This window comes from Meleagris gallopavo, chromosome 8 (assembly GCF_905368555.1).
Source record: "Meleagris gallopavo chromosome 8, MGAL_WU_HG_1.1, whole genome shotgun sequence".
Classification (NCBI taxonomy): Eukaryota; Metazoa; Chordata; class Aves; order Galliformes; family Phasianidae; genus Meleagris; species Meleagris gallopavo.
In genome coordinates, this window is record NC_139411.1 from 4,289,624 (window position 1) to 4,302,024 (window position 12,401).

Genomic DNA, 12,401 nt, shown 5'->3' on the forward strand with positions numbered 1-12,401 from the left:
ACTTTGAAGAAAGCGCTCACACCAAAGCAAAGACAAAATGTAAAACCAAAACGTGCTCGACCAGCATCCTCCAAGGGTGGCACAATGGTCTTTTCCCAGTCCCTCAGTCGCTCAGCTCTCATCATCTGTGCCTGTTTGTGCACAGGCCAATGGTAGGGCTGGCAGCAGCAGACAGGACTGGAAGGAATGTGCTTATCATCCAGCCCTGCATCTTTTGAGAGAGACCAGAATGGGGAGACTGGAGTTGTGCCACTTGTCAAGAAGCAAGAAGGCAGGGCCGGCTCAGCACAGTGTGCAGATAAGAGAAACAGATGGCCCTGCTCCCCTCACATTCGCTAGAGAACTGCTGCTCAGACACTTCCATCCAAACACTAGTGGGGAAAAATTCCATCCCACCTGCTGAAGCAGAACTGAACACAAGCCACCCCCTACCAGAAAGCAAGCAGTGATTTCTGCCCAGTTTGACTGTAGGATTGCTTGGAAATCTGTATTTAGATTTCACATGATGTTCCTGGCTCATTTTCAAGATTGTTTCATGGAAGCACTTTGGAGACAATGGCAGCATGCCATCGGGTACCTGCTGACCCGAGCACCACCCACACATGTCCAGTAAGGACAGCCCCATTTCTGCGGGTCACTGAGCCTTATCTCCCAGCAGCAGGGACCCTCCCAAGCACACTGTATTCCCTGACTGCATGCTCACCTGCCAAGCTTCGCAAAGCTTGGAAACCACTCACCAGCTGCTGTAACACTGTTTGCATCCAGGCACAAGGCTCCCAGCACAGTCTGCCTGCTCCTCCAGAATAGACTGATCCTTACAACGGAGCATAAACCCAGATATTTGAGAGCCAGCTACATACAGGAAAGCAGGAGTGATTCACAGCAACACTAAACTCCATTCACCTCTGAAGTTGCAGTGGTGACAGAGCTGTGGCAAGCTTTGATAAAGCTCATTCTGCCTGCTTGTGGCACACACACAGCCACGCAGTACTTTCTGTGCAAACTGATCCTTGATCTTGGAGGCCTTTCCCAGCCTTGGTGATTCAATGCATCACACGCTGTGTGCTTTTCACAAATTAAGGCCTCCCTCACCTAACTCGCCAGGCTGGCACACCAAGCTCCTCCATCTCCTGCTCCTCCCAGAGCAGAAACAGCTTCTGTGCTGTGGGGCCACAGGTGCCAAGCCCTGCACCTGGCTCCCCACAGGCACGCTCCAGCCTCTCTGTGGAAGTAGCTCACTTCTGGAGTTGCTAAGCAAAAGCAAGCTGCAATGGCATGAGAGAAGCCCACCTCCATTTCAGCACATGGGTTGACAGCTCAACTCTGTGGTACCACTTGGTTTTAATATCTGCAGCAACCCAGAAACATCAGCGAGGGGGCATTTTTGATGGTTTTGGCACTACTGATTTCTGAAGATGAAGAAGAGATACTGTTGTTTTCATGGTACTCAAACACCCCGTGAAGCTCATTTACCTTATATGCACCATTTCACATCTTTTGACCCAATGCACTGCAGCAGCAGGTATGTGCATGCACACCCACCTCAGGCTCCAGGCAGGCTCAGAGCTGAACCTGCACTCCTAACTATTGCATTTAAATAGACAGCTGCTTGCAGATGCTGCAGGACTTCCAGAAAGAACTTGCAATCCCTTCCATTAACATTCAAATGTTTTACAGGTGAATGCTACCACCATGATCATCCATGCAGAACTACAAGTGAACCAACAGCCGAAACAGTTTCAGAGAGCATGAGTCTGTAACTACGGGCCACTTTCAAAGCCACAGAATTCCTCCTTGTCCTGTATGTCAGCTCTGTCTGCAAAGCACAGACATGAAGATGTGGAAACGGGGATTCTCCTCTTCCCACCCAACAAGTGCACGCAAGCAGCAGCACTACAAATGTGGTGCGAGTGGGCTGTTCCTACACCCTTCTCCAGCACAAACAGCAACATCAGGAACGTCGGCAGAGGTTGGATTAACCAGCTGCCAACTGCTCCTTGGGAAAGCCATCTTGCTGCTATATTTTAGGCTTACATCCAATTTACTCTTCTGACTTTGTTTGCAAAGTATTGTAAAAAGGCAAAGTATTTTGGCTCCTTTTTCCATTTTAGGAAGCTTTAGAGGCAACTGCCCACTGCCACGCGCCGGATTTTTAATCACTGCTCAAAGTGTTACATCCCCGTCAGCTTTTTTGCATGGGAAGAAATTAGCACAGCAGTTAACATGCTGCAAAAACCAGCCCTAATTTCCCAAAAGCCAAGGAAAGCTGTTAGTGTTACGACCGACGGCAACACAGTCCTGTGAAGCAGCAAGATTTATTCACAGGATTACCTGAGCCCCTGAAGAGATCTGATAAAACAAAAGATGATGCTTGCAGCAAGCGCTTCCATCGCTATTAAATGGTTCTGCACTTCTGTGAAAGGACACAACTGGGCTCACTCTCACAGCTCAGACATCTGCACACCCAGTACTCCAGTCTGCATAACGCCAGCAAAAATAACACACCACCACATCTTGATTATGTTTATTAACAAAGCATGGCTTTTAGAAGTGTCAACACCAGTAGAGAGGCCAAAATGTTTAAGTCCCTTACTGAACTACAGCAGACACAGAAGTCATAGGCAGAAGAGTCAGCATCCACTGGAAACTAACCAGACCCCAAAAACACCCTTTGACCACTGCCTGGATTTCCTTTTAGGTCACAACGTACAGGACTAAATCACAAGCATACCAGAAACAACAATCCCACTCCCATGAAACGGTTGGTCTCTTCCAACTGTTTCCAGCATCACCATTCCTCTCTCAGTGAAACTAACAGTAGTTAATTACAATAAAACAAGTTATTACCACTTTGAAAAACATTAAAAAAAAAAAAAAAAAGAGAGAGAGAGAACATATGAACTAATTCAGCCTGGTAATTTTCAGCATATTCTGTGTTTTATTCAGAGTGGACCTGCCTAGATAATTACCACATGTTACAGAAACACGAGGTCTCAATATTTAACAGACCATATTTTCTGAATCAATATTTGGAAAAGTCCCAGCTTTGATGCTCATCTCCAGGCACTCTGCTGTAACAGGGTGAGACCCTGCTGAGAGAGCTGGGGCTCTTCAGCCTAGAGAAGAGCAGGCTCCACAGGGACCTTATAGCAGCCTTCCAGCACCTGAAAGGGGCCTGCAGGAAAGCTGGGGAGGGACTTTCCATAAGGGCAGGTAGTGAGAGGATAAGGGGAAATGGTTTTAAACAGGAAAAGGGTAGATTTAGACTAGATATTAGTAAGAAATCCTTTATGTGAGGGTTGCTCAGCCAGGCTGTGGATGCCCCATCCCTGGAAGCACTCAAGACCAGTCTGGATGGGGCTGTGAGCAACCTGGGCTAGAGGGAGGTGTCCCTGCCTGTAGCAGGGGGTTGGAACCAGGTGATCTTAAAGGTCCCTTCCAACCCAAACCATTCTACGATTCTATGATAACAGCTTTCTGAATGATGCACTGTCTGCTACTAAACAAGCTTCCAAAATGCAGACGCCTTGAATACTGGCAAACCCATCAAGGATTTCCTCAACTTGCAATCCGGAAACCTACGTAAAAAGATAACATGCCTCTTCCCCAGAAACAACCAGGAAATTACAGGCCTCTGTTTCATTTCATGACCTTCTGTGTAACATGCAGTGTGTTCACTGCAAAGCTTTTAGCAACAAGGAAGCTGCTGCTCTTGGAACATGCAGTAAAAAGATTGGAGTTTCCCCATCTTCTGTCAGTAGTGACAACCACTTTGAACAATATTGCTTATTTCTACCCACCAAACCTGTGACTGACTGCTCATCTGGATCATTTTCCGTTGGTTTGTACTTGCTTTGGCCTGCTTGAAACTGAAGGGAGACTGGTTGCAAGCTGAGTACTTCATGCCAAGCGTGGGCCACATGGGGCTAAGGGGATGGAGACAGAAATGGTTCACCTCCACTGAAAAGCAATATTGTGCATCAGAATTTCTACTAAGCTCATGAAAGGAATGCTTTTGGGTGTGAGGTAAAGCTGACTCAAAAACAAACTACGGTCATTTTAAACTTCGCTCTTTCCATTTCCCACCTGTTTGAAAACCGCAGACCTTTGAACATGTCTCATCTTTGCATCCTTACAATTGATACAAAATTGCATTGATACAAAACAGCAAGGCATCACTTTCCCTTCCAAACAGAAGGCCTCAATGTTTCTACTGGACTTTGTGACACCACCTACCATTCAGTACTTGGGGTTGGGTTTGTGATGAGCTCAGTTACAGACTGCAACCTGGAAAGGTTAAAAGAAACAAGTGCAGCACAAAACCAGACCTGTTGTGCTGGTTTTCAGCTCCAGCGGGGTTAAAAATGCTAGTTCAGATTCACTTTTGGGAACATGATCCTCCAGTGTGACTGAATGCCGGCTTTGTCAGCTACCCAGCAAGAACACGGGGTGCACGGCACTCAGTGCATTCAATTCCAGAAGTACTACTGGGTGCCAATAGTTTTCTCAAGCCGAGAGGCCAGGGCTACTTAACAGGACAGCAGATGTGCTGGGACTTTTTTGGAAATAAACAAAACAAAAAAAGCCATCAGCATTCTCCACTTACCCATATCAAAAATGCTTCCAAGCAGCCTTCCCTACGTTATTGCAGCAGTTAAAGATCTTCTGAATATTCAAAAATGTGCTGTTAGCAACATTTACATAAAATTCATAAGGGAGACTTCTTGGCTTAAAGATGAATGCATTAGCTTTTAAAATATTGTTCAATACTTTGTACGTGGGCCTCTTCTACAGAGCAGATTTACGAGACAATCATGATAGCACAGAACAGCTAACAGTGCCACATACACAGTGCTTGAGCAACCACCCCATTTCTGCCTCCTTTTTGATTTCACCTCGCCGCCCAAGGAAGCTCCACCATCAGAGGCTGTAAAACAGAAAAATGGAAGCTCTTCCTCCTGAGCTGTTCCCACCTCCAGCTTAGAAAAATCACAAAGTATTGCTCTCACAGCTCCTCCAGGCCGAAGCCAATGCGTGTGATATCTGGGAGTACTTTTTGCAGGGATTCCTTTTGGTGCTGCTATGAGGCACCAAGTTTGGCATTCATCTCTACTATTATTAGCCCTGTCACCAGTCACCACAAGCTTCGGTTCTTTTATTTTCCTGCCATCCCCATGTAACAAAACAAGCTCACAACTGTTCCACTGCGCCAGCCCAACCAAGGCATAGGAGCAGCTGAGCCATGCACTCTGACTCCTTCTGAGCCTTTGATTACTTTCAGCCAGGGGAGTTTCTTAAGTCTGTATTTAGAACCCTTCAGGACTATCTTATCCAAATATTTGCTCAGCTCCCCTTGATTCCATTAAAACTCTGTCCACAACATCATCTGGCAAAGAGTCCAAGATGTCTGTTGTGTGTTGATGGGGAGCCCACGTGCCACGGTGTGCAGCTCGGGATTCCACTCACTGCTGCTTCCCACCTCCCAAGCAGATGGGTGGAAAGGAATCCCCATTTCTGGTTTCCAGGCTACTCACAGATTCAAGCAGGTATGTTCACACCACTACCTACTTTTTAAGTTGTCACAAGGTGTTGGTTTTCCCCCTCAGATCCCTCACAAACAGAAGCCAGGTTACAATCCACAGGTTGAGAACACGCTGCAATAACACATGGGAGAGGTCTGAGAACACCTTTCTTCCCACAAAACAGCAAATACCAGAAATGTGAGTTTCCTCCACAAGAAAAATTATACAGAAACAGGCTCCTCCTCCATTCCTAAGAGGCAGCACTAAGATCCTCAAGCAGCACAAGCGGCAGCACGACTGATCCTGATGAGCGCACACCCATGTCTTCAAGTACCCAGTGCTAAACTGTACTCACCAGGCCCCTTCCCAACCACCACTCCTGGTCTGTTTTTCTAGAGCAGAACCTGATCAGGCTGTCAAGATGGCACTCCTCGAGCATGCTGAAGGAATACATCACGTGGCTTAGCTGTGCGTAGTTGCTGCGCAGCAATATTTGGTGACAATTTGGGGGAGAAAAGATTGCTGTCAGCCATTTCATACAAAAACAAAGCTGGGTGCAGGATACAGAAGTTTTTCACATTAAAAAATGGATTGGGCTGTAGTACTCTGATCAAAATGAACATTTGCATCTGACATGTTGCCCCAGGCGGCCCACTCCCAGCCCTCAGCTATGCCAGGGTTCCTTGTTCGCCTGCAGCATTCCTGGTGGCTGCATTCCAGGAGGGGGCAGCCTGCAAGTGCCTTCATACAGTATGTGAAATGCTTTGTTTATCCAAAAATATTTGAGCTCCAAGAGATATGAAAGCAAGATTTAGATTTCAGCATTTGCACAGTAAAGAGATGCAACTCCTACAGATACTGCCAGAAAGTTTCTTCCTTGAGCCTTCCTAGCTGTAAAATATATTTTGCAAAAACAAAATTACAGTAAACCAAAAGTTGAAGCAATAATAATGGAGAACAATAATAATAATTCCTTTATAAATTGTTATAGCAAGAAGAGAGAAGCACAAGACATTCAAAGGGTGCCACTGCATTCTTGGTCCCTTTGTTAGGAGGAGATCAAGGTAGGAAAACCCTTCTGCTGCTGAGACTAAAACAAAACTTATGGGATCTTCCCCACTAAGTGGCTCTGCAAAACCAGAATAGCATAAAACATAAGGAGCTTCCCTGCAGCCTGACCCCCAGTTTAACTGCAAAAGTGAAATCTAGCTACCAGCACTGAAGTTAGCACTGAAGTTTTACAGTGTTCATACTACCTTATAAATAGACATCTGTCCCTAGCTTGTTATTTCAGAGGTTACTTAAGATGAGGAATTAAGCACATCAGTCATCAGAGACAAAATCATGACAGTCAGCAGGGCAGGACTTTCAAACAGAACATTCAATTCAACACAACTCAATCACCCTCAGTTACAGAACTGGAAGACAGGACTATTTAAAATGTTATGGCTCAAAAGCTGCAAGAAAGTACCTCCTTTTCCAGCTGAAAGCCCTTTTCACTTAAAGATGGCATGCCCCCACATACTTGGTTCCTGATCTCGACAATGGCCCCACCACACTGTCTCAGCAGCAGCCTGTTCAGCTGGAGAAAAGCAGGCTGCGGGGTGACCTCATTGCAGCCTTTCAGTACCTAAAGGGAGCCTACAAACAGGAGGGGAGTCAGCTCTTTGAAAGGGTAGACAGCAGCAGGATGAGGGGAAATGGTTTGAAGCTGAGAGAGGAAAGATTTAGGTTGGATGTCAGGGGGAAGTTCTTCACTATGAGAGTGGCGAGGTGCTGGAACAGTTGCCCAGAGAGGCTGTGGATGCCCCGTCCATCCCTGGAGGTGTTCAAGGCCAGGTTGGATGGGGCCCTGGGAAACCTGGGCTGGTATTAAACGTGGAGGTTGGTGGCCCTGCATGTGGCAGGGGGTTGGAGCTTCGTGATCTTTGAGGTCCCTTCCAACCCTGGCCATTCTGTGATTAAGGCACTTTTCAGTACCCAGTCCTTACTGAGCTCCACAGGCTCTCTGTCCCATAGCTCCAGTTGCACGGTTCCTTGGGCTGCGGTTTTGCTGTTGGCCCATCACTTCTATTGGTGGCTTCATTCAAGGGGCTTATCTCAAACTGCACTGCAAATGTAGAAGCGACTACATGTAAAAATAAGAAGTCCATCTCTTAAGAAAGTGATATGGAAGTTGTGGAAATGCTTTTCTGCTAAGTTCACTAGATGTATGTTTGCAGCAAAACAACACCATAAACTTTAGTATGTTTATGTTACAAAACACTAGCAGATCCTGTGAAGCATGACAACAATAAAACAGCAAGCTTTGACACCGTCAAAAACGTTATGTGCAGAAAGCTGTGCAGTTTGGTAAGCCATTTCCTTTGTTGTGAGGTACTAATCAAGGCACAGATCCTCACAGTTTGGGTCTCACCCACAAGCTGGAGTTCACTCTGTGGTCAGAGACCTCAGGCACGCAGGAACTGCAAGAAGTAACACCAAGACAATTCAGTATGCATAAAAATGAAAGTAACAAAGAAAGTAGGTTGGAATCAATTTTGGGTTACAAAATGGGTACTCCATGAGGGTTCCTGATGAGACTTCTGGCACTAACAAGCAGAATTAACCACAGATTTTGTGAAAACTCAGTTTGAGCCAAAGCTCAGAATAATTTCAGTCTCTAGAATACCAAAGAGTGTGCTTCCATTTCGGCATTTAACAAGATACAATATCAAGAGTAAATCACAACCGCTACACGGCAATAAAACCAGACTTGGCTATTTTTCTTACGGCAGGGACAAAATTGGTTAGCACAAGGCACACTAAGTACCAAATCAGTTTAAAAGCAACATGCAAAGCCATCTGCAGTATTTCCTGAGGCACAAAACCAAAAGCAGTAAATCATACAAAATTTTGCACAGTGTCAGTAAAACCAAAAATAGAAAGGAAGGGCTGACCCCACCTCCAACGGCTGGGGTCAGGAAAGCAGGCTTCCTCTACCAACAGGACCTCCAGGTTTCACCACAGCCTTGCTATCTTAGAAAAAGTAGAGACTGTTTTTTTTTTTTTTTTCATCTCTAGAGACTTGCCTTACAGCACCCTGGGCGAAAAGCCTCGCTCTGAACCAAACCAAGACAGGCATGCAAATAGCACCAGGGCTGCAGTACACTTTGAAAGTGGGACAAGGTAAAAACCATAGAGGCCTCAGGCTTTGGAATCAGTGCAAAGAGCAATATGCAAAGCTGCCTGGTACTGCTGAATTTGCATGTCAATCTTCGAGCAGACAGAGGATGCAGCTCAGAAGCGACCTTCAGGCTCCCTGTCCCTTCACATTCTTCTGCTCAGGCTCCAAACCCTGTACAATGACAATGGCCCACAACACATATGTATTGGTTTCCTCCAGTGAAGTCACCCATCCACCACAGACCAAACAACCAGTGCCAGGTACCTATCAGGCCCTGATTTAAATCAGTGGTATACCAGCTCATTAGCTTTTCACATCACTGCAGATGGAGGAAGAGAAAAATGTATTCCCTTCAGTTGCAAAGATTTACAAAGGTTACACTCCCCAGAGAGAAACCGTACAGCGCTTATGTCTTCTTCAAACCCTATATATATACATATATATATATATTTTTTTTTTTTTTTAATTTGGAGGCTGACTTAATTACAAGCACAGAGAAGCACAGTTGAGTTTGTGAGCAGCTCCACCTTCCCAGATTTTGCTGACCAGAAACCTCTCCCCACCTTGCAAATGCTGGTGTGAGGGGAAGGAGAGCTGAGGACATGCTATCATGTTACCCATTCCTTTGCACAACCGATCTTCCTTTCTGGATCTGAAGCAGAAAGTAAAGAAAGGATGGCATGGGCACAGCAGCTGCCAAAAGGATCGAAAAATCCCAAGAACAAGATGTTTCTATGTCACACATAGTCACATTAGCTTCACCTTCTGCTTGCATTCAGCAATTCCAGAGTTGCAGCCACAAGATTTACGCTCTCACTCGGATGTCACCTTCCCACATGGCTTCCTGCTGTCACAAGGTGCTCACAAAGGACCTGCCACAAGCTTCACCAACTAGATCACGCACCGCTCTGCTGCCTCTTGCTTAATATGGAAACAGGAGGATTAAACAAGCTGGGGTTGGAGAAGGTGGCTGGAGCAGGTGACTTCCGAGTGGTGCTCTGCAAAGAAATCTACAGTAAGAGAATACAGAAGTTAGCAAAGGCGCTGGTAACACTGTAAATCAATGCATACTTGATCTCTGGAGTACAGGAAGCTGCTGGAGAGGAGAGCTTGCGCTGAGGCACAAGATACTTTAATGAGCCTGCTAGTGCATAGCCTCACTCTGGGTTTCCTATGCAACCTCAATGCTTTCGCACTCTGGAGAGTTTTGCCATGCTTCTCGTATTTTGACAAAGCCTGAGCTCCTTCTCCTTTCTGACAGCTGCTGCGGAGAACTCTGATGCCGTACCCAGCTGCCAAGCTGTGGTTTGTGACAGAAGTTCCCTGAGGGAGGTGAGGTGTGGAGCAGGAGGAATAGGGAGCTCCCTGCTGCGGTCCCCTCCCGTAACACATCGCTGCAGGGCTGCGCTGCTGCTGCACAGACCTGAGGGATTCACCGCGCTTTCCAAACGGGTTTGTCAACAATGAAAACATCACTTTGGCATTTACACCATTGCCAGTACTCAGAGGCCATCTCCTGTCATGCAACTGTTACTCGAATTTTCCATTAAGTCAATAAATGCCAAACGGCCTCTTCCAGTTGTAATGATTTAGGAATGATTTTCCCAACTGACTGAGGAAAGCTGCAAAAGCACTAAATTGGCAGGAAAAAGGAAAATGAGCTCCAGGATGTATTTGCAAATTTGACCAGAACAAAACATTGTATCCCTTAAAGCAACCAGGAAACTCTGTAAAGAGACCAAAAGCTGCTGGAGCCACAGGGAAACCTCATGTTTAGGACAAGGACCGCCAGCAGAAAGCACATCCCACACACACCACAAACCCTGAATTCCCTCCATAGTGCCTTGTTCCTGAGGGTTAACTCCAACTTCATTCCAAAAAGAGCCCTGGTGCCACAAAGTAGCAAAATCACATTAAACAAACATGGTTGAAAATGTCCGTTTCTGCCCATTTCTGTATAGCACTCCAGCGACTGCCTCCAGACCTATCACTGATATTTGCAGTGAAGGAAGTATTTTGGGAGTTGGTCACCCCAACATAAGAAACAAATATATGCACCAGCAGGAACCAGCTCCTCAGAAATACCAGCAGTACAACAACCTTCCCACAGAAACCACGTTTACCACAGACTTCACAACTCAGATGGCCTTGCATCTAGCAACAGCCTGCTTTTTGGCAGCACCATCCCCAGCAAGAGACCTCCAAAGCAACCCCACCTCAGGGTCAGCAGCAGGAATCTGCTCCACCCCTCCATCCACAAGCCCTTTGACCTGCCAAGGAACTGCAAATTCCACTGGACCATCTCCTTCTCTCTTATTCCAGCCAGCAGCCACACCAGCTCTCCTCTCCTGCCCCAGGGGTGGAAAGCTGTGCCTGCTAGCAAGGTCCTCTCTCACAGCTCCACATGCTGTTGTCTTTTGGCAGCTAAAGGAAGAAGGCTTTGAGCATCCTCCCACATTCCCTGGAAACCAGACAACCACATCGACAGGCAGGGCAGTTCACGGCCCTGCAGGGTGCTCGATAACAGCCCAACAGCTGAGCAACAGCTTAGCACAGTGAGGTATGCAAAGAGGCTGAGCAGCCTGGGTAGCTGCAAAAGGTCCCAGAGTAGCAGCAGGTTCTATTGCCATCTGAGGTCTCATCAGTAGGTCTTTGTGCCTGTGGTTAAGGACAGATATGTTGACTCAGCAAACGTGGCTGCTGTTTGATCATGGAGTTCCTCTCCCCCCTCTCCTTCTTGCACATCCATGCTCAAGCTGTGGGAACGAAGCACACACCCGGGGTGCAAGCACCCAGCAGGTCTCTGCAGTGAGCTGGGTGCTGCTCTGCAGAGGGCTCCCTGCAGCCTGCCATTGGAGGAGCAGTGCTGCCCTCATCCAGCACACCTCATTCACAGCAATGGAACACTGATCCCAATCAGAAGGGGGTTGGCTCAGGGCCACCCGACAGGTGGAGGGTGATCCATTTTGTCTGCTAACGGTCAGCGTGACATCCCCACTTAAAAATATAAAAACACTCTGAGCTACTAGACCTGGCTTTAGTGGTGTCAAGCCCTTCCTAGAAGACAGACCAGTCAAGGTGCCACAGCACCACTGTGGGATGCTATTTCCGACATCTAGAATGGAGTGAGGCGAGTTTATGGATGCACATCAGCACACCCAGCATCCCTGCAGTCCCAGCTCAGTGATGACAGGACGAGCGCTTTCCCTACTGCGCATCTTGCATAGTTTCTGGCTGAAGGGTTATTATCCAGTCTGCAAGCAGAGGTAACTAGTTCAGTGGCACAGCAGCGCATCTTACAGGCTGAACATCAGCATGGAGCTGTTACGTGGAACTGCCTGGAGGAGCATAGAGACGTCCTACACTTCTTAGGATGCACTCCGCGTTTAGGCTATGAACATGAAAAGACCAAAACCTGTTCTGAACACAGAAACAAGATTCCCTGACTGCCAACAAATGAAATCTCAACCAATGAAGCCAAAAGATGTTTTCGCATACAATTATTTTGTATTTTTGTTCACGTCCAGCTACAAACAGTGTTAAAGCAATTACAGCACGTAAGGGATTACAAAGTTACTGCAAACAGCCCACACTTAACACGCTGAGCGCTCTGTGATATTAGCTCAGGTCTAATGGGAAGAAGCACAGAGGGGTTTTAAAGACTGGCAGGCACTCAACGAAGCAGCAAAGAAAGTTCCCTGCAGGCAGCTACA

General features: G+C 46.8%; 1 protein-coding gene across 2 annotated transcripts in view; it reads right to left on the minus strand.

Moving 5' to 3' along the window:
• Positions 1–12,401, minus strand: part of SGMS1 (sphingomyelin synthase 1) — a 74,414-nt gene that overhangs the window by 58,079 nt on the left and 3,934 nt on the right. The gene's annotated exons all lie outside the window — the stretch shown is intronic.